The 25,796-nt window shown below is 52.9% G+C and overlaps 1 protein-coding gene and 1 long non-coding RNA gene across 3 annotated transcripts in view; one reads left to right on the top strand and one right to left on the bottom strand.

Annotated features, from left to right (window-relative positions):
- Window positions 1-1,189: 1,189 nt before the first annotated feature.
- On the bottom strand, window positions 1,190-8,440 carry LOC128079302 (uncharacterized). Its single transcript, XR_008206068.1, has 3 exons — window positions 8,233-8,440; window positions 7,533-7,622; window positions 1,190-1,751 (listed from the first exon to the last, which is right to left on the bottom strand). It is a non-coding gene; the product is annotated as an uncharacterized LOC128079302 (long non-coding RNA).
- A 50-nt stretch (window positions 8,441-8,490) lies between these two features.
- Window positions 8,491-25,796, top strand: part of ELFN1 (extracellular leucine rich repeat and fibronectin type III domain containing 1) — an 85,438-nt gene continuing 68,132 nt past the window's right edge. Inside the window, exon 1 of one of the 2 annotated variants that reach the window (XM_052680317.1) lies at window positions 8,491-8,602. The gene's annotated coding sequence lies outside the window, so the exon portion shown is untranslated. Of the gene's footprint in view, window positions 8,603-11,087; window positions 11,201-25,796 lie in introns of those variants that run through there. The other variant, XM_052680318.1, reaches the window with a different exon arrangement.

The following is a 25,796-nucleotide window of genomic DNA, read 5'->3' as shown; positions in this document are numbered from 1 at the left end:
CTTGCAGATGCTGTCACTGTCGGTGCTGGTCCTCCTGGCAAGGACAGCCACACACACACCAGCTGCACTCCTCCCGGCCCCACGCTGCCTGGCAACTCATGGGATGCTCCCTGGGGTGGCCTGGACTCGTTCTGCAGACCCAGGGTCTCTGGAGGGGTTACGTGGGGGTTGAGCTTCAAGCCTGCAAGAGCATGAACTCTTCCATCAGTTGCTGCTCAAACGGCAGAGCCCCTTCTTCCCACCAGAGCTCTGTGCCCCATTCACCTGCCCCGTTCCAGGCTGGGAGCTGGAGAATGGATGCCAGCACCGAAGCCTCTGGGAAGCAGCAGGAAGCTGAGGAGTGCAGCATTTCCCACCTGGCAAAGGGCTTTTGCTCCATTCCTCCTGCTCTGCTATTACCGAGATGGTGGCTGCATCACTGCTGCTTCCTGCAGCTCCTGTGTTTCAGCAGCTCTCAGAGGGCATGATAGCAAATCACCCTGGGAGCCGTCTGTGATAAAAAGTGCAATACAAATAGATAATATCATCATGCTCCACTATTAACAGGCTTAAATCCCAAGGATGGGGAGAAGTTCCTGTGGAGAGCAGAGCTATCTCTCAACCACTTCTGCTGCAATTTAAAAGCACTCCCCAGCCTGGCAAGGCTAATTTCACATCTCTTCTTCTCCAGGGGATTGATCTGAGTTTCTCCCAGTGTGAAGCCTGAGCCCTCTGTGACTGATGGTGTTCACTGCGGGGTTCCGGTTCTCACTGCCCTTATGAGGCAGGATGGAGGTGCCTGGCTGTGTCCCACTGTTGGGTCTGTGCCTTGCCCACCTCATCTCCCATCCTTCTGTGGGTCTCTGCAGCTACTTGGGGCGGATGGTGTAAGCTGTCTCCTTGAGATGGGATGGATGATGCCCGCTGTAATGCCCACAGCCTCACAGGGAGGAATAGCTCATGGGCTGCACCTCATGGAGCAGATGTTGTGGTCTATGGCTGCTCTGTATGGGAGATTGTCATGGATAAAGGACCTGTAAGGATTCTGAAGTCCAACTTCTGAATAGATGGAGGGAGAGAAGGGCTATCCTGACAGGGGGGCAGCAGGAGGATTGAGGAGCTGCAGCTGCTGCTAAGGCTCTGTGATGCCATCAGGAGAGTTGGACCAGCATCAGCCCCATCGCTTGCCCTGGGCATGAGCTGGGCCACGGTTCACACTCCACTTGTTTCAACTGCCTTGAAGTCCCTGCCTTTCTCTTTATCACTCCTTTCATGGCGGGGGCTTTTCCCCCCACTCAATGCTGTTTTCTCTGCTCATCTCCGGAGCAGACAAGGCAGGAAACGTATTTTCAATATATTAATTAGAACATCTTTGCAGCAGAACATCTGCATGGGAAGCGATAGATAGATCACCGAAGTGTGCGCGCGCAGTGCAGGCTTCCAGATAACGCATTGCTTTGCATAATGTATTCCAGCCAGCACAGCAATAATTTCCATAGCCTGTGATCTTCAAGTACGCGGTGATAAATCTGCGACCCGGCTCCACGTGACCCAGTCGTTTGATTACTGCCACATAAACCTCTAGGAGGTGCAGGAGGTCTGGGTCTCCATCAGCCCTGCCTCAATGGGCTCCGTGGGCTGAGACCGAACGCTCGGGTTGGTTCCATGCCACCGTGCCAAAGCCATTGGGCTTCTCAGATATTTGACACTCTCAGCTATCTGGGGAGAGGACGGTCTTTGCCAGTGATGCTATTCAGTTTCCTGGTTGTACACTTCATGTGGGTTTAGGTTGAGAGATAATAAGATTAAAAAAAAAAAACAGAGACATCCCAGTCAATAAAAGGAAACCTCAGAGGCTTTTTCCATCTTGCGTCTGTCATACTTTGCTGATATTTTAGCTGCAGAGCACTTGACAGCTGGTTGTAATACTCATTTCCTCCTTCGAGAGTATTAAATGACAAACATTGCATTTATCCCAAGGAGGATTCCCCAAGTGACCCGTGGAAGAGGCCCCTTTACAGCAGCTGGACTGAAGCAGGAGGAACTCGGAGCTCCCTCCGCCTGAGCTTGTTAAGTGATTTTGTCCACTTTTCATCCCCGTTATCTCTTTTCATCCATACATCACCTCTGTGCTGTCCATCCTGCTCACTGAGGGCCACAACCCACTGCTGGCACCCAGCAGTGCCCCAGAGCAGCCCTGCGTGGGGCACCGCTCCCCTGAGTACTGATACAATTGGGAATGGCAATAGGAGCACTCCTTGGGACTCTGCCCGCTGCTTCCCCATCTGTTTAGCAGGTCAGGACGTTAAGGGGCTCATGGTTAATGTCATTAACCAATATCAGGCAAAAGCTCCCTTACCTGTGCCAAGGGCAGGCTGCTGCTCAAAGCAGCACAGTAATTATGTATAGCCCAAGTAATTATTTTTGTCACATCTCCTGGTAGGAGACGACCATTGGTGGGATGGGTTTAGCTACCTTCAGCAACACGCCTATGTCTTATTTATCCAGAACAATACGCTCAGCATGATTTTTTTCCGTCTCCTTTTTCCCTCTAACATCATTTTCAGCCCACACCGCTTTTAATTCAGCAAGGCAAATCAAGATTTGGAAGGGAGGCTGGGAGGAAATCCTCCCAGCTCTCATTCACTGAGCAGAAAAACCCTTTTCCCTGGGGTCTATTGGTGTTGCCAGCAGCACGGGCAGCAGGCTCTGCCCTTTCCTAGGAGGGGTTGAGCCTCAGAGGAGGGATAAGGCTATCTTGGCTGGTGGTTGTCAATGTGTGGCAGTGTCTCTCCGTGGGATGCTCTTGCAGTTCGCAGCCTCTGAGTCCCGTGTTCCTCTCTACAGGCTGTGCTCAGCCAGCCCAGGGCAGCAGGACGGGGCTCCCTGCTGCGGGGACACGGGGGAAGGAACGGCACGGAGTGACTCATCGCCTCCCCGCCTCCCCGCTATTCGCGTTTGCCTCTCGCTCTTTCCAGCCTTCAAATAAGGGAGGAACTGAGATGATGTCATTAATCCTCAATTTGGTAGGGTGGATATCTGGATTCACGGCCGGATTGCCAGTTTGTAAGCTTCACCCAGCTTACAGATTTTGGAGCCAGAGAGTTGAAGTACCAACAGCTGTGCCCTAACCTATCCTGCCTTGTTGCTTCACCCACACACTAAAGCAGTCCCCTGCTTTTTCCCCTTCTCCCTTTGGTTTGGAACACAGGTGACCCTAGCACGGCTCGTCTCCCGCAGGCAATCAGACCATCCCACAGCCAGTTCCCTGGGCTGTGTTTTCTGTAGACATCTTGAAAATGCAGCTTGGAGATTCTGGCATGGTTTCCCATGCTGGATTTAGCACGCTGTGTTTGCTGTGGAGTTGCACAGCCTTGAAAGACAGGCATTCTTATTTTGCACGGGGACAACCTATGAGCTGTTTAATACAGGAGAGCTCACTCAAAGGGGTCCTTGCATTTACTGCTGTCACCATCAACAGCCTATAAAAGCTGAGGGTGCCTCAGGGAATTGGGTGTGAATGTGCTCACCTCGGTGGCAATCCAATGTCTCTGCATCACATCAGAGCATCGCCAGATCTCCCCACATTGCCTTTCCCCCTTCTTCTTCCTCCACCTCTCAGCCTATTTTGCTGTAACTATCACAATAGATTTAGTTAAGTGGAAAGATGCTGTTTAAAGCCCTTTAATTTCAGGGACGCTCTGCTCCAACCTCAGGTGAGTTCTCCAAATACATGCAATCCTCCTCCATCTGTGGATGATTTTCCTTGGTCAGTAGTTAGGGACAGCTGAGGCTGGGTGGGGTGAGGACTGATTGCCTGCAACGGGAGAGGGCACAGCTGGGGCTACGAGCTGCAGGTGGGAGCCAGCCGTGGGGGGTTTCAGCTGGAAGAAATGAAGGGCTTTTGGGGCTGGGATTCGGCTGAAGCACGAGCGCACCCCACAGAATGGCTGTTATCCCTCCAGGTGCCCCACGTACCCCCCACACTGTGCCCTGCAATGTTCCCCCAGGCAATATTATGGGATATTCCACTGCATTAGCAAGTCCAACTTGTTTTTACTGCCCAGTGTCTCTCTATGTAATATTTCACTGTCTCACTGGCTATTATCCTGGCGGCACAAAGTCCCATTGAAATTCATGGTGCAAGTTGCCCATTTGTTTCCTTTGAGCTTTGCAGGGTTGTTCTGTGCAGCTTTATGCATATCATTTTTGCTATGCAAAGTGAGGGTAACGACTTTACCTGCTCTCTTTCAAAGCACTGGATAAAGCCTGTCCCCGGGCTGTAGACTGATTTTAGAGTTCTAGTGCTGGGGAAGGATGAATCAGAGCTCTTGGGGAGCGTGCAGTCTGATGCTCTGTTAATGAAAAGAAAGTCATGTTGCATCTACGTGTCCCCAGGGTAGGTGTGTGCTCCCCGTCAACCTTTCTTGCTAGGGTTTGTCTTCAGGGATGGCTCTGGCAAAGCCAAGCAGCTTCATCTCAATGACAGCCCGGAGCAGCATCACTTGGTTTGGCCGAAGCCACTGATGAGCTTGAACCAGCTCTGCCTTTTAAGGGACAAATAAGGTCCCTCGTGCATGACAAGGCAAAACTCCTTGAGCAAAGGGTCACTAGGAGTGTAGGAGAACTGGAGGCACAGTAACAAAGGAATGCTTTTGCTGTGAAGCCCTTCAGACCAGGGCTGGCTTGCATCCATCACCATCCCACAAAAGGCTCAGCCTGGACACACCTTTAGCATTCTAAATGAGGCCCCCAAATGAGCAGCCACGTGTGAAAGCAGAGAGTCACAATGTCTGTGCTGGGGTCTCTGCATAAACCAACAGGGCAGAGAGAAACTTTTCTCTGCATCAGTGGTATCTACAAGCCAAGAGCTGTTCACCTAGGAGATTTGTGAGTAACACCAAACACACGCATTGGAGAATTGCTCCTTCTTTTCATGGACAATGCATGTATGAGAGGGAGGAAAAAGAAAAAATCCAACACTTTAAATAAGTTACTGGTTGTGAACAATTCTCTCTGTTTACTTGCTTGAAGGTCTTCAGGTATAAGATGCTCTATAATCAGCACTACATCACCAGGGTGTCCAGAGAGCCCAAAAGAAACCATCACAATTTTCAGCACCGATGGGATGCATCCCCTGGGAGGACAACCAGCCTTTGATGCACTGAATCCAGAGCCACAGGCATGGAATCCATTTTGAGCTGTGGGGATGCAGGCAGGGCAGGGCAACGGCAATGAGCATCACTGGATAAGGGCCCTCTCTCCTGGGCCGTGGGCTGCCAGAAACCCCATCCTCAATGTCAGTACTTTTCACTGATGTAAAATTGACTTTTTCAAAGTTTCAAAGATGAAAATGGAAATCAGAACAAATGGGAATCCATAAAAACGCATCCAAGCTGCCAAGTCTACAGCAGCTACAATTTGCAATGGATGAGATATTAACACCCTGAAAAATTGGGGTAATGATGTGAAGTAATATTTGTCATCACCAAGGCTGAGTACATTAAACAAAAACGTTCTGAAATACAGCTTCTGCCCGAGCCTGGAAACTCTTTCCCAGATGTAAATATCAGTGTTGTTTTCCAAGCGTTCCTTAAATACCATAAGGCCTTCCTCTACTTACAGCACCAACAGCCCGTAAAATGTCATTTTTTGTTTTCTAATTAGTCTGATGATTTTTAGATAGGGTTTGACAACAACAGCTAAAAAGCATCTCAGCCTGAGAAAAAATTCTCCCTGGGATGGTAAGTGACCCGGAGCCGCACCGGTGCTCTGCAGAACTGCATGGCAGCTCCTCTGCACAGCAACGGGATGGAAATTCAGCTCTGCTCACCCCTGGGGCTGGGGATGCCAACTGCTGCAGGGACACGGTGGGAAAGGGGCGCCAGCCTTCCCACGGGGAGCTTCTCTCTCACTCATGACCCATTTTGGATGGGAACACGGAGTTTGGCTCTCACAGTGGGTCCGTGCTGTGATGGGGCTCACAGGGAGACTTTGGGTATTTGTGGTTTGTGAGGGAGGTCGCTTGGCCAAGGTCACACCGTTCAGAAGCACTGATGTCCTTCTCTAACTGAATCCCTCCTATTCTGCACAGACAAATGGAGCGCTGCCCAGTTTGCTGTTGGCCAGCGCTTCCCTTGCAGGTGATGCTACAAAAGGCAGCAGAGGAGCTCTGTTCCCATGCCTCCTCCACGTCACCGGGAGAAGCAGCCAATGCTTTATCAACCACCCTCTCCCTCCTTTACTGCTGGCTGAACTAGGTTAGGGCTTCTCAAACCTGCTGTGTCAGTCTTCTGCTGGTAGAGGGGAACATCCAGCACGTCTGTCCTCACCCCAGACACCTTTATCACAGCATCTGAGCAAGGCTACATCTTTTACTCCTTCCTGCCTTTAATAACATTATCAATGTCTGGTTTGGATTTTTACTAAATACAGGGCTAGAGGCTGGGGTGGCATCACTTCCTCCCAGACAAATTGGAATGACCTGTTTAGAAGTACCTATACTTACTTCTTTTATTTGCTTATCTTGGTTCATGAAGTTGTTTGATTGCCCACCGTTGTTCCACCTCTGTTTGGCCTGACTGCCCATACGGATGGTGCTGCCTTAAAGCCTGCCCCTGATCCACAGGTGAGCCTAGTGATTTAGGGCAGCCAAATCAGCCCTGGGTAGCTGAGCTGTATGCTAGGGGATGCAAAGAGCCTTTAGCAAATCATCCCTCTCTGCTGAGCTCCACGGTTGAGGAGGACCTGAAATGGAGCACAGTGTTGGTGGCATCCTTGTCCCTTGCAGGTGCTTCTCTCTCCAACAACCAGAAAGGGAGATGGAACAGCTCACTGATCCTCAAGAGCATTCAGCGAAGGCAGAGAAGGGATGGGACCTCTTACCTCCATCCTCCCAGAAAGGTGCCAGAATCCACAGTGTCCTCCTGCCTATTTCATCCTACTGCCTGCAACCTGCCCATGCATTTATTCATTTCAAGCAATTGCAAGAGGATCTTCTGACTTCAGGGCATGAGCCCATGAGGCAAGCAAGAAATGGGTTATCCCTCCTCCAGGGACTTGATGATCCTTACACGTACCTTCCAACTCAAGACATTCTATGATCCTATGATTGACGGATGGAGGGTCCCCTGTGCTTTATTGAGACCAGTTGGTTAGCAGGAAAGGGAATGAGGACAAGGAAGAGGAAAAGGAGAAGGGAAATGGGAAAGAGAAGAACCCCAGAGCAACCAGCTCATACAGAAACCAAGCCCTGCAGCCTCCCCAGCAGGTCAGAGGCGATGTCAGGGCTGCAGAGCAGCTGATGTGCTCCTCCTGCCCCAACCTCTCCACCACACAGGGCTTCCAGCTGCATTTCAGTCAGTGCTTCCCCAGGGTGTGTGCCCAAATGCAGTGGTGTGCCATGCCAGGTTGCCAGCTGCTGTTTGGAGAGAGGCCACGGCCTGTTTGCCAGCTGTCTCCCTGTTCTATTACTCCATGCTTCAGGTTTTTGGCTGCGTTTTGTTGCTGTTGCTATTAAGATGAAAGGAGTGACATTTCTTTCCTGCACCCACCTTCTCCTTCTCCACTGCCACATCTTTGCAGGGCTGCACAAAAGACTTGCTGGGTTTTGGAGACACTCTGGGATGTCATGAAGCACAGCGCTAGGAGAGAAGGAAAAGCACTTTTATTCCAGAGGCAGGCACACTTCAATCACACTGAAGTTTCGTGTTGTGAAAAAGCATTAAAAGAGGCCCTGTGAGTACAGGATGGCCATCTCTGGGGCAGGGCACCGAGTGGGGAAGGCTGAACACGGAGCACACTGGCTGCAACCGGCGCCTGGGGAACCTGGGGTGCACCAGGAGCTGTGAGCAGGTGTTTTGCTGCAGCCTCGTTGCTGCCCCAGCCGCACCTGCCTGCATACCCCCTGCTGCCCCCCACCTGATTAGGCTCAGCTGGAGCCACTCCGACCCACAGATGGTCAGATTGGCGCGAGGGACAGCTGCCACGCACTCACGAGCACACACAGACGTGTTCACACTCGGTGCTACAGCCGCACGGGCTGCTGCTCGCACACCTACATACACACAGGTCTCACTGTCACACCTACACGCAGATAGCCCAGCGCACACACACGCAGCCCTCTGCTCCCCCCGCTGCCAGCCCTGCTCTCCGTGCCGAGCCGCTTATCGCTCCATGCGGTGACCGCCCGGCGGCACCGAGCCCAGGTGCGCTACCCTGAACCGAACCGAACCACACCGAGCCGCGGCATACCGAACCAACCCGGACCGGATCGTGCTAGGCCGAACCGAACCGCTCCGCGTCGCGCTCCTCGCCTGGGTCCCGAGCCGAGCCGAACCGAGCCGCGCCGAGCCGCTGGGAGACCCCCGGGCCTGGCAGAGCTGCCCGGCGCCGCCTGCACGGGCAGGGCTCTCCGCCTGACGCAGTGAGGAGCTGCAGCCCTGCTCTTCTCGGAGGCCGACTCCAGCGCTGGGATTTGCTCGGCTCCGGCTGCGTTTCCCTGCCCGCCTCCCGCTCCCGGCCCGCCCGCCTGGAGGGGCGCGGGGAGCCGCAGCCGCGGGTGCGCCCTCCGCCCCTCACCGCACCTCGGGGACGTGCGCGTCGCCGACCGCCGCCGGAGCAGGTAGGTACCCCCTCAACCGTCACCCCCTGACCCCCCCCGGTCCCTGTTCGGGCCGAGCCCCCCGCCCCTGCCCCGCCCAGGCGCCCTCAGAGCCGCGGGTGCCCGCGGAGCCCCCGGTGGCCGCTCCATGTCGCCAAACTTTTCGCCGCTGTGAGCCGAGGCTGGGACTCGGGCGAGGGATGCTTCGGGGTTGGGAGCGGAGAGCCCTCCCCGCCGCGATCGGGAGGTCCCCGGGTTTGGCTGGAGCCTCTCTTAATCCTCTGTGCCCCCGCGTAGCGGGGAGAGATCGGGCCCGGAGCGCGCTGGGGAGCCCCGCCGCGCGCCCTTCTCCCCCCCCCCTCGTAAGGGTACCCCGCCTTGGGGTCACCCCAGCGCTGTGGGGGCGGCCCGGGGAGTCCCTGCTGCAAGCGGTACCTGCGGGAAGCCGAACCCCCCAGGGTGACCCCATCCCCAGGGGTGAGTGGGGTGGGGGCTCCGGGAGGGCCGCTGCCGGCTCTGCATCCCCCCGTAGCCCCGCCGAGCGCTTCTACGTTCCCACGCCGGCAGTTCTGATCTGCCTCCCCACATGCTCTTTCCTTCGGCGGCTATTTCCGTCCTCCACAAAAGCGCCGCACATCGAGATTTAATTAAAGAAAATTAGTAGAGGGGGGCGGTGGTGATTGGATGGGGGGACCGCGTGCATCCTCGCGGCCCCGCGGCACCGCCCGGCCCCCATCGCGGTGCGGCTCGGGGAGCGGGTGTGAGTTTGAGTCGATGTCTCTCGTTTGAGACAAAAAAAAAAGGAAAAGATGGGGGATCGGGAACGTGCTCCCGCCCGGTGGATGTGTAGCAGTTTTAATTATAATGACAGATGTTGCTGTAAAGTTCCGTCTCAGTTTCCAAATTCAGGCGAAGCCCAAAGGACGGGGGCACTCGCCAGTCGGCAGAGCCGCGCTGAACAGCAGCTGGAGTTGCCAAAGAATTTTCTTGATTGCATTTTAATGAAGACCAGATAACGACCTGGAGCGGGGCGGCGTGGCGGGGGATCTCCATGGGACTTGTTCCCATCCCCCCCAGGCCCCTACCTGAGTCCTTGGGGCCGGGGATGCGATGCTGTGGTGGGTGCCCCCAGCCCCGTGCGGGCTCTGAGGGGCGGGGGAAGGCAATGCAGAGCTGGGAACGCACCCACCCGTCGGGGCCGCCCCTCTCTGCTCCGCCAGCTAGAAAAAAAACCTTCTCCTCTCAGCCCCATCTGTGCACACGGGGGGGGGGGCCAGGCCGCGGCGCTGCCCACATCACACTGCGATTTGCAACCCCTGGGAAAGCCCAGCGGAGGGGGGGGCCGATATCAACAGGCACCCCCGGGGCAGGGTAGCCCCGCACGCCGCTCAGCCTCCTGCCGCCAGCTCCGTGCGTGCCGCTGCCGCTTCGCACGGTATTAAATATTTAGAAGTTTGCAGTGGTGAATACAGCGATCGTTAATAGAAATGGATGGCAGCGTTTCCAAAAGGGGGATGGCACCGCCTGTGGAAACGGGCACTGCTCAGAGGGGAGCGGGCGGGGCCCTTCGCGGAGCGTTTGGGGCGGTTTCACCCCAAATTAATGGCTTGTCGCTCCGGCAGCGCCCAGACCCCCGTGCTGCCTTCGCATTTCCCGTGATGTCTTCAGGGGGAAAAAAGAAATAAAAGCAGATCCGTCCTTCTTGCCTGGCTGAAAATAAAGCCAGCGCGTGTGCAGAGAGGAGGCGATTCGCCTGAAGTTTAGCACCTAAATCAACCCCGGCACCTCCCCAGCCGTTGTACGCAGGCAGCGGGGGGCAGCGGGCAGCAGGATGCTGGAGGGGGGGGGGAAGGAAGGACGGGAACGGGTCCTCAACCCCTCTGAAGCGCAATGGGAGAGGAGCGATGGGGAGGGGGAAGCTTTGCACGGTGTACCCCGCAGGGCAGAGGGGTGACCCCGGGGGAGCAGTGCTCTCCCTCCCCCCAATCTCTCCCGCGCCCGGTTCAGCCGCTTCGCTCCGGGCTTGAGTCAGCTCTTCGTGCTCCGCGTGGATCGGTGTGCGGCGGGTACAGATGTAACGGGGATGCAGAGTGCGGTGCCGAACGGGCTGGGGAGAGAAGGGTGACGCGGAGAAGACGAGGGGGTCCCGACTGTGCAGCCCACCCGCTCCCACTCCTCCTCCGCGGCGACGGACAGCGGCGTGGCGTGGGTCGGGCAGCGTGGAAAGCCCCGCGGGCGCCCCGACGCCGCGGTGATAGGCGCCGGAGAAAGCTCGTGTCCCCCAAAGCGGGTCGGTGCCGTGCCCACAGCCCCTCATCTCCACCCTGCACTGGGGGATGCTCCCACGTCCCGGGCTGCCCACGCGTGTCCCGGCCCGGCCGCCCCCCGGGGATGGGGCAGCGCCGCTCTGTGACAGCAGAAAGTGGCTGGAAAGGGGCGAGGCGTCACACGCTCTGCCTCCGGGAGGCAGGGAAACGCTGAGGGACCGATGGGAAGGCATGAATGAATGAATCTCCATAAAGAGCCCCAAGCAGCAGGGAGAGGGAGAGAGGAGGAGGAGGAGGAGGCAGGAGGAGAGGAAGAACCGGAGCGGGGTAGCAGCAGACGCGATGCCGGCAGGTAAGGAGGTGCCGGCAGCCGCGCGACTCTGTGGTGCCTGGCAGGTTGGGGGTCTCAGTCCGAGGGGGGGCAGGAGCCACCGGGACCCCAGGGGGGTTTTGGGGCTTGATGGCGTGTTTTCTTTCTTGTTTCCCTCCAAAACGTGGGATTCTTCAAACATCCCAGCGCTATCGCCCCGCGTCCTGAGGCTCCGGGGGGGGGGGGGGGGGAAAGGGGTCCTCGGCTGAGCCCCTTCCCCGGAGCAGCCCCCTCCGGACTCGGGACGGCCGCAGCTTCCTGCGGAGACCTGCCGGCGGCCGCAGCTGTCCCGCACCGTACCGGGGGGAGCCGGGGGGCTGCTCCGAGCCGGGCCGTGCACCCCCCGCAGCGATGTACCGACCGCCTCCATCCACTCCCTACGAGGACATCCAGCTCCGGACCTCCTTGCTTTAGAGGGGCTGCTCTGCGGATCTCCTCGCTTTCGGTCCCCCCTCCCCACCACGTCCCTGCTCTGTTATGTAAGGTGCGTGGAGCCAGCGGTACCGCGGGCCGAAGCTCCGGGATTTCACCCAAGGAAACCCAGAGCCGAGCCCGGCCCCGGCTGCCTGCCCTGTTCTCCTCTGCCTTCTCCCTGTATGCTGCAGGGACAGTGCAGGCGCATGGCCGCGGAACAACTTTGCACACACACGCTCACACCGTGCACGCTTCCACGCCCTGCAGCTTTGCCTCCTGCACACGTCTGCCCCTTCAACGCTCGCCATGCACACCTGCACAGTTTGTTACAGCAGGGTGATGCATGCCAGAGGCGTTCGCATGCTGCAGCGGCTCGGGGCTCCCACCCCATCAGCACCGCAGGCCCGGAGGGCGGCTCTGCGGCTCCCACAGCTTTCCCCTCCTAGCCGAGGTGCCCTGAACGGAGATCAATAATGCCTTTCTGATTGGCTTCAATTCCCCATTCCAAGTAGTCACTGCATTAGGACTTGATTTTTCTCCCCTTTGACTCCCAGCCAGATTAGATTGTGAATTTGGCTGATTTCATGCAACTGGGGGAGGGAAGAGTCATACAGCAAGAGAGAGAACTGAAATATCCTACAGGATCCCCTGGAGGGGAGAGAAATCAGGTCTAGATAAGAGCCTGTTCTCCCGGTCTGGCTAATGCTTTGCTGTTTGATGATCAGAAAACACCAGATCCATCCTCCTGCTGGGACGGCTTACCTGTCTGTGAAAGGTCGGGCTTTTGGCTTGGTAAAGGTACAGGGGTTATTATTCTTATGAGCTCTGGGTTATTTGTTTCAGTTCTCCTGTCCTATGCTAAATATAAGACCGCACGGTGTGTGCAAACAGAAAGATGAGGTCGGCGCTTCGGAGCGGTCAGAGCTGAGCTCCAGCCGTGGTGCTTGGATCAGGGCAGCTGGGACTGAGATGGGACTGTGCCTAGGGAGAGCCTGCTGCCCGTTTGCAAAGGCTCATCCCCCATTGGGAAATCTCAGAGTATTTCTCAGTGCTTATTTTCTGTGTCAGCAAAGCCCCATGTCTCTCTGGACACAGCGATCCCTTAGGATTTGGCAGCGGGGCTGTCAGGAGAAGCCCAGGAACCCAGCAGCACCCGCAGACCTCAACTGCCGGCACTTGGCTGCAAACTGGCATTTCCCCCAGGTGACAGCCTGGGATTACTCAGCAAAGGGCACCAGGAGCAGAGGGACTCCCAGGGAGCTGCTGCAGGAGGGCAGGACGCTGGCAGCTGGGTGCAGGTGGGCTGAGCTCTCTGTGGGTCGGGGGATGTAAAAGGCTGTGCGTCCCTGAGTGGTGTTTGGTGTGAGCTCATGGGGGAAAAAGCGAGTTTGATTGTTATCATGTGTTATTTTCTTTGGTATTCTGATCGTAGCTGTTTGGGAAGAGGTTGAGAGGGTGTGATACCACGGCAGCAATGGGGCAGAGTGGAGGAGACTGGTGGAGGGGAGAGGACCGGGATGGGGCTCTGTGGGATGCTTGTGGGGCTATGCGTGGCCCCACACTGCAGGTGAGGAAGGAGGCAGAGCTATGGCAGCAGGAGGGCTGTGGGGGCCTCCAGCTGAAGGGGCTGAAGCAGAGACCCCGTATCCTGTACACCTTTAGGAGAGTGTTGATTGCATTAAGAAAGAATACGCAATAATGCACTGGGTGCAGCTTGGCTACTGAAGCAGTGCGTATATGTATGGCCCATGGGTCCCGGAGACATCCTTGTAATAGGAATAAATACTAAGAATTATTTGGGAAAGGGGCCTTATGGGGGAAGGGTCCTCTTACCTCATGTATCGGGGCAGAGGGGCCTGGAGGAGGTGGCCCCTTGGTGGCAGGGTGAGTCCATGGCAGGGAGCTGCAGGGACACAGGAAAGGGCTGGGAGGTGGGAATGGAGTTGGTGAAGTTCCGACAGCAGTAAGCTGCGTGCATCTAAACCAAACAGACTGGAGAGGAAATCTCCAATAGATATATATATATATTTTCCTCCCTCATTACAGCATTTCTTCAGGAGCTGGGCAAGGGCTTTCTCTGAAGCTTGCTCATATTTTTAAATCAGCAGGAATAAGTGTATGGAAATGTATGTGTTTTCCTGTATCAGCGGCGATCAGCTTTTAACTTTATTACAGTGAGTGCAGAGTTTTTGTGGGCCAAGCCCATTCATTGGATTTAATGGAGTTAAACTGCAGGCAGATTTGGCAACTAGTTTCCGTGTATATCTTTGTGCAATGGACAGGCAGAGATAATAACATTTTACACTTCGTATGGTATCTCTAAGGGAGAAGTCTTCCCATGTGCTTTACAAACAGCAGGCGTTTTGCTCCACTATACGCTCATACCCAACTGTGAGGCACTTCAATGCTGCTGCTTCTCCCTTCCTTGGTGTGACGTGTGCGAACTCAGCTATGCCCACCGTGTTTTCACATTCCTTCCTTGCAAACGTCTTAAGCCATTTCTTTCCTTTGGATATATTGGTCTGTAGTTCCCAGGGCTAGTGAGCTGTGAGGGCTCAGGGGGGAGGGTGACGCATGCAGTGCCTCTTGCTAAATGCCTGCTGCACTCATGGCTGGGACAGCTCCACGAGGCTGCATCCCAGCATCTGCAGTGGGCACGGATGTCTGCGCAGCCTATGGAGCAGGGGTTTCCCTCTCCCTGGGTGCTGTTTCCCTGTTTGCAGTGGTTGTCGACCACTGGAGGGGAAGCTGGAGGGCTGAACTCATCCATTAAATGGCTCTGACTTATCGCACAACCATCGCTGCCCCATGCAGAGCTCATGGGTGTGTAGGGCCGAGGAGAGGTGACAGCGATACGGGATAAACACCAAACGGCGGCGAGAGACGAGGACAGAAATCTGGAGATTCTGGTGATGTGAAAACAAATGGCAAGGAGTGAGGCGTGAGACATATGTGATGTCAAAAGAGTCCCACAACGTGTTTATAACCCTGCTCAGGATTTGCCGGGGCTTCTAAATAATGCATTAATTCAATTACGCATTCTTAATTAGTGTTTGCTCGAATTGGAGCAACATCATCAATTTGCTTTTGCTGCCTCTTATTTTTATTTTTGCTTGTTTTGTGGATTTCAGTTGATTCTTTCCCCTCTGCTTTGAGCCGGGTAGCACAGCTGCATGCTCACACCACGAGCCGCAGCCTCTCTGGTTCTGCTCTCTGCTATGAATAGTTCTGTGCTCACAAGCTGCACGGCGCTGACCCGGCCCCATCATTGGAGGAAGAGGCAGAAAAAGGGACCCAGGTGCAAAGCTGAGCAGCGTGTGGGGCAGGATCTGGCCCTGGGATGTAACGTAGGGATGCTCCAAGCAGGGGGATTACTTCTTGCATGGAAGAGTGCTTTTTCCTCCTAGCAGATCAGGAAGGCCAACACCAGCCTGCTCTCCCCACACCACACTTCCCAACAGCAGAGGAACGCTTGTCCTAAGCTGGCAGTGCACAGGTTGGGCTTTTTCGTCCCCCTTCCCTGTTTCTTCCTGTTAAAAAATCCTTTGCTTCCCTTCCCCACCCTCTGCCCACGCTCTCCTCACTCGGAGGCGAGCGGTGCCATCTCGAAAGCCCCATTCATCACCGCCCGCTCGTGAGGCTCGCAGCCGCCGCTCAATTGATGGACTGCGGCGGTGAGTGAATTTAAAATCATTACGTTCCTGAGACAGCTCTTAAATATGACAAGATGAAAATCAAATCTGAAGGAAGCCCTGAGAAGGGGTGTCTCCGGCCAAGGAATCCTGTGTGACCGTGGGGGCTGTTTGGGGCTGGGGGAGACCCCACTGACCACTCTGTGCCCCTGGGGTGGGAGTGGACAGGTGGAGAATTAAGGAGAAATATTGTCTCGTTAAGATGAGCGTTGTATAAAGCTGTCTGCCTAATGCTTTGCATGAATTAATGAGCTGATTGATTAGGGAAAGCTTGCAGCAGCCAGGTGAGGGAGACGGTTCTAGTCCTCCTGTTACAGATGGGGGTGAGGATTAGGGCTTCCAAGCTTCTCACATTAGTGAACGCTATGATTAAGACATCTGCCTGTGTCTTGTTTCCCTGATTGATTGATCTGATTTCTGGATGCTTTTTGGTGTTGGAGCAGCTGCAAGCGCTCTGTGGCTGATCTCAGCCCCGCGGAGACTCAGCTGGGGATCCCATCTCTGCTGTGAGCTCAATCTTCCAGCGTGTTTGTGGCAAAACCCAGCAGCCTGCGCTTGGCTGTGGTGTTTGTAAGTGACAATCTCATCTCCTGCCGCTGGATGAGATGAGCTCTCACCGTTCCTTGCAGCATCGGCTGTTTAATGTGCCATGCTCTCCCCATCCAGTCTTTACCAGGCAGAGCTGCTGTAAGCATCCCCGTGCTGCTCAAAGCATCTCTCCTGACACCTGCGGCTTGTAGCAGCCCGCTTGCTGACCGCCGGGTGCATCTCTTCTCTGTGCTGAGATGAGCACAGCTTTCCAAGAACAGCGCACTGAGCAAATGTCACCCTGCAGCCCCAAGATTTATTAAAAAAAAAGAAAAAAAGACATCAGCTGTAAGCATTAATCATCCCATATCATCAAAACAAAGTCACTGCAGCCGAGCTTTGTCAAAGGATAAATGTCTCAACTTCAGTGCTGCCCCAGGTGCAGTTTTTCTCCATCTCTCCGCTCAGAGTCATGCTGAGGAGTTTGGGGCATAGGAACACCAGGTGCTGCACTACCCAGCCCCCTGCCCCTTGATATGGTTTAGAAAGAGTAGCATAGCCATTACTATGCTTGTCCTGCCCCTGCTCAGGTCACTGGAGGAGCAAAAGCTGCAGGCAAGTGTAGAAAGGGGGAGGGATGGGGCATCTCAGGACCTGAGGGATAGCAAATGTAGTGCTGGTGTTGAGCTGACTGACTCCTGGGGATGCAGGAGTGACTGCAGTCGTGTCGCTTCCAGCTGCCTTCCCCTGGGAAAGCAGTGCTGAGCAGTGAGTTGTGAGCACCGTGTGCGGCCTGAGGGGATGGAGAGCTGCCGTCTGGCCTCTGGAAGTGCCTCTTCTGCTTCAGGTGCAAGAGTTCAGACCAGTCTCCTGTGTTTTATGGTGCTGTTGAACTCTTATCTGTCTGGGTTTCTGTCTCTGAAGGCTGTGGCACCTGGTCTGTGCTAGGAAAATACCGGGCTGTGCAAAGAGGTGGGCATGGATGGGCCATGCTGCTGTGCCCTAGCTGTGTTTGTGTGGCGTGGATGGAGCCTGTGCTGCTCTGCTCCCCGCATACAGGAGCTGTGTTCTGTCCTGCCAGCTCGGCCCATCCCCACTTCAAGACTTTCCCGGAGCAAATGTGCCCACTTGGATGTCTGCTGTCCCCCTTTTACATTGTGTAGGGGAACCCTGAGGTGTGGGCACAAGGAGCAATGCGATCGCTTCTGGAGAGCACCTCCCACAGCGGAGTAAAAGCAAAACTCCAATAAATCGTCGCGTTTCAACGGCTGTTCCAATTCACAAAGGAGCAGAATTCGGCCAGTGGAGTTCGTGCAACAGCTTCGAATTTAAGGAAAAGAGGAGAAATAAATCTGTGCACGCAGTCCTTGCAGCTTCCTGAGAAATGCACACAGAGTGAACGTCACCACCAGATCGGTTCAGAATTTGTTACTACTGTGTGGGTCTGTTTGCTGATCCTGAGCATCAGGAATGGGTTTGCAGAAAAGCTGTTGTCTTCTATATTAAAATCCTTTTCAATTGTGGACTAGTTCTTAGTTCTCTGAATTATGCATTGACTTGAAGGGAAAAACAAACTAACAGCTACATTTTCTGCCTGGCTTTCCTTCTTCCTATGAAGAATTACTGCTTCCTATTCTGATTTTTTTTTTTCCTCTTGTCTGATCTCTATCTTAATAAGAGATCAGCCATAATGCAATATTGTGTTGCATAGCCCTTAGGACACTTCTTTCGTAATTAAACTCTGATTTGTGGCAGTGGGCAGAGTACTACACTTCTCATTTTAATTTGCTTATTTGTAAAATAAGTATTTTACATATCGATCTTGCTTTTCTCCCCATTCATTTTGAAGTTTCGTTGCCTGTGTTTTCAGCAGGCCAAATCTTGGCTGTCGGTCCCAATCTTGACTTGGTTCTGTGAGTTTGGCTCTGAGCAGCTCCTCAGGGATCCACTTCAGCCCCGGAACCCAGGTGGGAAAACAGCCTTCAGAACTGGTCACGTCCTTTGTGGCCACCAGAGAGCCCCTTATGGCAGCTGGGGGAACCGTGCCTCGTTGGGAAACCTGAAGGTGAAGAGACATTATTGGGAACACGGCTGCCGGGACTGTGCGCTCTGACACCTGCTTCTGCTCCAACTGCAAAACCCAATTCCCTTCTTTGTCCCCAGTTTTGCAGTGCAAGGAAATTTGGGCTTAATTTTAAACGTTCTCCTGAATCTTGGTGACGGCAGATTGACGCAAGCGTGTGCTGGAGCAGGGCCTGTTCTCTTATGCATATGGATGCGTACACAGCTGTAAGCTTTTTCCATCTTTAGGCTTCCGCATCCGACTGAGATCTTCTCCCCCTCCCCACCTTGTGCCATGGCCTCCAGGGGGATGTTGAGGTGACCCGAGTGGAGAAGTGCTCACCCATGGGACGTGGAGGACACCCGTGATCCAGTCATATCTTCAGTGATGCTCCTTGCTTTGAGGAGGTGGAATGAGACCTTTCTCCATCAAAAGCATGCAACAGCTGGTACGCCTGGAACTTGCCAGAGAAATAAATTAATTCCCCAACCAGTGAGGTTGGGATGGCCTTTCTGGGTGCTCTGAAGGTTGTCCGTCAACTAGGCCATGGCTGGTTTGGTGCTGGCCAAGGTGCAACACTATGTGATGGCATGCTGGTGTGTCCTCACCTCTGATTAATCTCATTTCTAAAATATTGTTGTCTCTAAAAAGGAGCCAACCCAGGCAGTTCTGCGTGGGTTTCTTCCTTCTGAAATATTTAATTTCCTTACTTCCTATGGCCAGGTTGAAGTAGATGCTCCCTCTACAGAAAGGGTTTTCTGACATCCCTAAATAGGATTCTGCAGTCTCCGGTGGTTAAAGTGCTTAGTTAAGGTCCAGGGATGTTTTTTATCCTGATTTGGTCTGTTTCCACCAAAGCACAGGGTTTGTAGTGATGAGCAATTCAGGGCTTATCGCTCGGTGGGAAGAAAGCTGTGAGTGCCAGACCCGTGCTCATGCAGGCAGGAAAGTGCATTAATTTTTCTACATCAGTGGGAGCTGAAGCTGTTGCTAAAGGTGCCTCTAGCTGCCAGGAGTGAGATACAGATGTGCTGAATGGCTCCTGGGGGCAGAAACCTGTGTAGAAAACTTAAATATTCATTACATGCCTTGGAAAGCCCTCTTTAGGATGCATTCCAGATGCTGGTCTGCTGTTGGCCACACCAACAGGTGGCTTAGGCTCCCTGGCTGGAGCTGCTGCTGGAGCACACGCTCTGTGGCTCTCTTGACTCTAAGGGACTCGGTTTAGTGGGCACAGTGGTGATGGGTTGGTATGATCTTAGAGGTCTTTTCCAACTTTAATGATTCTATGATTCCACTAATTTGGCTCCAGAGATGTGAATGAGGAAGCCTTGGGCTGGCTGGCTGGGCTGCGGCAGGCCAGCAGCTGCAGTGGGTCAGCATGGGATGGCTGTTTCCCTCTCCTATGTAAAAACTCCCCTAAAGGTGGGATGCTATGGTAACACCCGCTGCCGAGGGACCTGGGATGCATTGACTGCAGTCAGGACAAAGTTACCTTCCCAATTACAGCCTCGGGCGGTACATGCTGGAGGAGAACGAAAGGCAGTAAGTGAAATGAGCCTCTGTTTATCGTCCTGAAGGTCTGTCCGTTAGCTAATGAGGCAGATGGCTGAGCCTCTTATTAAATGATGCTTCTTAGCACTTCTGTGGAGTTATAGGTAGTAACTCATTTAAACCAGAGGTGTATTGACAAGGGGCTAAAAACAGCACCTCCTCCTGCCCATGATCTGGTTTTGGTGTGCAGGTGGTGCTGGGACCGGGGGCAGGTTGGGGTCACAGCAAACTGTGTGCAGTGAATCCAACCCACAGGCAGCCGGGCTCAGCCCTGGGCACAGTGACTTTGTAAGGCAACACCTCGGTGTTACTCAGCTGAAACACAGGCTGCTTTGTCCAGTGGGTAGCAATGTTGATGGAAGTGATATTTAATCCAAGAAAATACATGATACATAGTCTAGGGTTCCTTGCTTATCCATCATATAATGCAGTGCATGGGGATTAAATATCCGTCCTGTAAAGTTGTTTGAGATCAGTGTTGTTATTTGTTTTGCAAATGATCCTGACAGGGATGCTGAATGCTATTGATTACCAATAGTTCTTTAAAAATTACTATTATACTGCAAATTATCAGGCTTGGGGATATCCAGTTATATGATAATGGAAAGGCATTGGTGTGTTATGACACGCATCATAATAAATTTGCTCTTCGTATGTAATGGAAGTTGAAAGGGACAAGATTTATGACTGACAGCATAAGTTGTCTGCCACGGTATGTCCAAGGGAACATGATGGAATTGCCTAGTTGTTCAGTGTGGCAAAAAGTAATAATGATTAGGAAAGCAATTTAGTTAAAAATGAAGAAAAAAAGTGGCCTTATTCTGAGCAAGATCTCCTTTTTCTTCTTGTTAAAATATGTAAGTCACTCCTCTAGTTCACAGATAGTTGAAATCCCTCATCGCTTGCCTATATTCCATTCCAGGAACACCTACAAAGCACTGCATGGGTGACATTGTGTTTCTGGGCCTGGGGAGCTCTGCTCTGCTGGATTTGCTGGGAAAGGCTTCACCTGTCTCACGGCCGTGACTGTGATAACAGTGCAAATGAGAGCCCTGAATGAGATGCACGGGTGCCCTTGAAGCTGATGGAGGACGCCTGGGTTGGGTTGTGTGTTCTCATCCTGATGATAACTCTGGTAACGCAATCGTTTGACTTCCACGCTCCACAGCAAGGCTTTCAGTCCTCTGTGCCAGGGGGGAGCTGAAGAGCTGCTCTGGGCTATGGTGACTTGAGCAGAGTCACAGGAACCTTCCGTGCCTTGGGGACAGTGCAGGGTGCTGTGACCTTGGCCACAGTGCTGCTTTCGGTCTCCTTTCCATGCTGGCATGCACAGAGGGCTGTAGGGAGGGCTCCATGACGGGTAATGCATGCAGGAAGGTGCGCGGAGTGAAGGTTAAATCAGACGCCTTTCACCGTGGCCATTCTCTGCTCCTGGCATCCTGCTGCAAATACCAAATGACAGCAATGCAAATAAGCCATTTCCACACTGCGCTGCTGATCTATGGGGGAGCCCACAGACAGCGAATGCCTGGATCTGTGCTCTCTATTATCATGCTCAGCAGCAGCTGAGCATGGAGAAATACATGTCCAGGAGCCAGCGCTAGCAGAAGTGTGTGTAAATCAAAAGGAAAGGAAAAACAGTTTCCCTTCTTCCTCCAGCACTGTCTCAGCATCCTTGGCCATACAGTCACATATTGCACCAAAAGTCACCCATGTGGACATACTGTGCTGTCCTTACGGCCGCGCAGCAGGCAGTGCCCATGGGCAGGAGGCCTTCTCTGCAGACACCAATTCACTGTCACTCCACTGTTTGCACTGGGAGTGCTTGCAGAGCAGCTGCAATTTCTTTAGAGAGGCTCAACACTTGTTAACGTGACACCTTAGATGAAGGAGGAAGGCGGTGTGGGCTTGTTTAGGTGTTACTCTGTGAGCTGTCTGACATCTCCTAAAGATCCAGCATCACGATCCCGCATGGAAATGGGGTGGAAGGGGAATGAAATCCCAACAGGCTGATAGGAAATCAGAGCCCACACGCACTGCTGTCATTGGAGGCTGGGTGCTTCCTAACCACCAACAGGGCTGCACTGTTACTGGCACTCCCTCCCTTCCTTCCCCCTTTTGTGGATGCTATCAATGGAAGTACTGCCCCTTGACTTGCAGTGAAGTAATTATTTATCACGCTGCTCTCTCAGGCTGAGTCCCATGCAGGTTGTTGTGTGCTGTCCCCTGACCTGTGTGTAACCACACTGCGATTCAGGAGTAAGCGATAGCTGCAGAGATGCTGTTTGTCACTAGAGAAGGGCCAAGCACTGGGGTGACCTTGGCTTTGCAATGTAAATAAAATCCTGGGGCTTTGTCAGTGCTTTAGCTGTAGGATTCTCTGCTTCTACAAACAGTCCTGAGAGCTTGAGAACTTTTAGAGGAATTGCAGTGTTGAGGTTGTAGAGGAGGGTGATTCCAGGAGAGGGGGGATCAGGATGGTGCAGTGAATAGCATCTGTGCCCCAGAGATGATGGCTCAATAGGCCTTGTTATTGTCGTTGCAAGCAGATCTCTTTGGCTGTTTATTCATCTTCTTTTTCATTCCCAGCCAAAGCTAGGTCAGTGTACAGAGCTGCATAGGAGATGCCCATATCAGGATTCACAAGCATGCTTGTTTTCTGCAGAGGTGTGCACAGGTGTGAACATACTGGAAAATGAGGCTTTCCCATGCATTGCCATTGTGGGTACCTTAACCTGATGTCTGTGACCCAAATCCTCCCAGAGGAGAGAGCTTTCTTCCATCATTTTTCCAAATAGCAAACACTTCTCAGTGACCCAGGAGAAGCTGGATGGAAAGGAAGAGAGCCTCTCTACTGGTTGTGTGGGTCTGAAAGAAGCAGACTGAAGTGCTGCTGCTTTCATCACCTTACTGCTTTCTGGAACAGCCGTAGCGCGATGCCACGTGTGTGGGTTCTGGGACTTCTTCTGATACATCATTGCAATACATCTTATGATTAAAAAAATAATAGATGAGATGGTTATGATTGGAGCTATGCCTTTTGGCTGGGTTAACCGGTCATTTCTCACAGAAGCAAAGACAGAATGAAGTTCAGGAGGGATCCAAGCAGCAGGGGCTGCACAACTGCTACACGGCTGTGCAGAGCAAGCTGCCTGGGTAGAAGGTGGGCTCCCCCATCCATGCACTACTGCTGCCTTTCAGTTTGGTATTTTTCCTTTCTGTTTTGGAAATCCAAGAGCTGCAGAGATCCTGATGTTGGAGAGCAGCTGCCAGTGCGTGCAGTTCCTCTGGAAGAAGGGATCTATCAAAACGGTTCCCTTTTGTCATGCTCTAATTTTGCCACTGTTGGTTTATTTTTGTTTTTTGTTGTTGATTTGTTTGTTTTTTTTAGCTTCTCTTTTTTTTCCTACTGTATTCTTAAAACTTCCCTTTCAGGGCTTAGCAGCTTAACCATTTCAAAGTCATGCCAAGCGGAAATGTAGCATACGATTTTCTCACTAAACATTGTGCTGATCTCTCAAATGTATTCTGGATTTGTATAAAAGCTGCAAAAAACTGGGCTGGAAGAGGGTGAGAATTAGCACTCAGCTGTGGATCCAGGTCTCTGCAGGCTTAGGAAAGCTCTGAGTAAGCAAACTGTGCTCCTTGCCACCTTGCTCTGCAGTGTTGGCATGGCACGGTGTTGCAGGAGATATGTGTTGAAACAGATATTCATCCTGAGAATGGGGCAGTGTTTAAACTGCCCTTAAACGGAGGTCTTGGTTCTGGCTGTTGTCCTGGGGTCTGATTCGTGCTCCAGGCTCTGCTGCCAAATCCCTCCCTGGGTTTCAACCTCTTGGTCCTCCCTCTTTTTTCCAAAGAGCTCAACCCCTGTGCAGCAGGAGCACCCGATGGGTGAGCATGCTGCTCTGGGAGCCAAGATGAGTGTTGTATGGTCACAGGGACAGCCTTGCTCATCTGAGAGTGACTCTTGCTTGGTCTCATGCTCTCATCAGACCATGAATAGCTGCATTTTCCTTGAGAGGAAGGCGGCAATGAGCATTTCTGGAAATGCAGGCTCTTCCTTACTCTCATCGCTAGCAAATGCGTGCTGTGATGGAGATTGCTGTGGACTTGGGCTTTTGGGGGATGATATAGGAACAGCACTGGGCACAAGAAGGCAACTTGGTGTTTGAGAGCGGGGAGGTTGGTGCAAGTTCTTCCCAAAGCCATAGATAGTTGAGAACTGTTTTTCTGCCATCCCTGGCGTCGTTCACATCAGAACACATCGGATGTTCCTCATTGGCAAAAATAGACCATGGCCCTGAGATGAGCTCTGGATCTCTGCATCCTCCATTAGAGATGCTCAGGGCTGGAATTTGCCTTCATTACAGCTTTGAGGCTTGCAGGGTAAAGCAAGGAACAGCTCGTGATTATTAGACGCTTTAAAGTTCATAATGCTCTTCATAAAGTTTAATCATTCGTTAATAATCAACGTAATACATGCTGTGTTGTATCCAGGTGAAGAAATGCCCATGGTCCCCCAGTCATGTTCACCCATGTGCTGGTGCAGTTCAGAGCTCCACGTTGATGTGAATGGGGGGTTCCCCAAATGGGGCCCTGTGGCTTTGGTCAGAGGGTCCAGGCAAGGGCTCAGCTGCGCTTCGGCAGGTCTCACCTGAGTAAATCCTGGTGCAGAAGATGGGCTGGTTCCCATGCCCTGCTGGAGCTGTGTGCCTTTGAAGCAGTTCCAAGGCCCTTCTTGTATCAGCAGAGTGTGGCCCTGTGATTGATTTATAATGTACCTGGGGGAGAAGGGAAGGGTGCCTGGAGGTCTGTGGGCTGCAGGCAGAGGTGAAGAACGCAGCATAGAGAGCATCCATGGAACAGCAGAGTATGGAAGGAGGGTGTGTTCACTGCTCACAGCATCTCTGGATGTTTGGTGCTGGAAAAGGGAGAAGAGTGGTTCCCCAGGTCCCCTCCTGCTGGTGGTGGGCTGGGTGCACGCAGAGCAATGTGGCGTGGTGCTGTGGGGTGGTCTGTGCTGGTGGGAGCCCCAAAGGACAGTGATGAATAGCACTTTATCATTCATGTTGCAGGAAATCCTTGCTCAACTTTACTTAACCTTCCCTCTTCAATTAAAAACCATCAGGACCAAGCTACTTCCCTCTCTCGCAGGGGAACTAAACTAAAGAAACCAGTTGCAGTCATGTTGCTGGAGAGTGTCTGGCTCCACTTGAGTTGTTTTTCCACTATTTGGGTAAATAAGTTGAGACACTGAGAAGGGCTGCAGAGATGGTTGGCAGTGCACTGCATCCCCCAGGAGACCGGGGCAGCACTGCTCATTGGTGGGAGCAGCCTGAGCACGAGGGGTCGGTCCTGCAGTTCTGTAGAGGGAAGGGAAACAAGCGGCTTCTGTTTTAGCACCGGATTCATTGCGAGGAGATGTGCCAAGGATCATTAGTGCCACAGTCATCATTATCTTTTGCTTGGATTAGTTTTTTCCATTTTCTTTTTTTGCCTTTAAAAAATAAAAAAATAAAAAGGCTTGTTCCCGTTAGATCAGATACAGACAAAATAATAGCAGTATCACAAAGATTGAGGTCTGCGAGATTAAATTTGAAAGGGAGGAGAGATGAGAACTGTGGCCCTGCTCGCTGTTACAGCAGCAGTACAGATAAATGGCTCCGTATGCAGATAGCAGGGCAAAAAGAGAAAGGGATGCTGGGGAGAGATGGCAAGAAAAACAGGAATTAATCAGCAGATTCAACCACTGTAATAATGCAGTAAATGCAGAAAATTGCATTATTTTAGCTCCTGGGCTTCTCATTGTGTATATGAGCCACAAAGCCATCGATGGGTGCCAGGCTGCAGATGTCAGAGCCTCCTCCTTGCAGGGAAAGGCGTTTGTGGTGTAAAAGGGAGAAGCTGTTCAAACGGCATAAGGACGAAGTGGCTCATGTTGAGCCTGAGAAAGGAACTCGGTGCTCAGAAATTAAAAACGTGCTTTTGGGAGAAATTTTGGGGCCGTGTTTGTCACCGATGTCCCAACAGCTTGCTGAGCTTTCACTGCCGTCGGGGGGCATTGCTCAGGCACAGGAGGAAATGGATCTGCTGCAGATTCTCCCCAGTTCTAATGGATATGATTTTGTACTGTTGAACCCAGTTGCTCAATTTCTCCCAAGGAGTGAGAAGTAGCCGATGCTCCCTCTTCCCTTGTGGTCAAGGAAGTAAACACAAAATGTTGTCTGCAAATGAATTTCATCCCTCCTGCTCCCAGTTCGACTGGGAACGGCTCAGCCCTGGGTCCCTCCCAAAATATCCATTTAGGCCATGCAATGATCCTGAC

Source organism: Tympanuchus pallidicinctus, unplaced genomic scaffold (assembly GCF_026119805.1).
Source record: "Tympanuchus pallidicinctus isolate F22 unplaced genomic scaffold, pur_lepc_1.0 scaffold18, whole genome shotgun sequence".
Classification (NCBI taxonomy): domain Eukaryota; kingdom Metazoa; phylum Chordata; class Aves; order Galliformes; family Phasianidae; genus Tympanuchus; species Tympanuchus pallidicinctus.
Note: the sequence above shows the minus strand (reverse complement) of the source record. Positions and strands in the feature narration are given on the sequence as shown.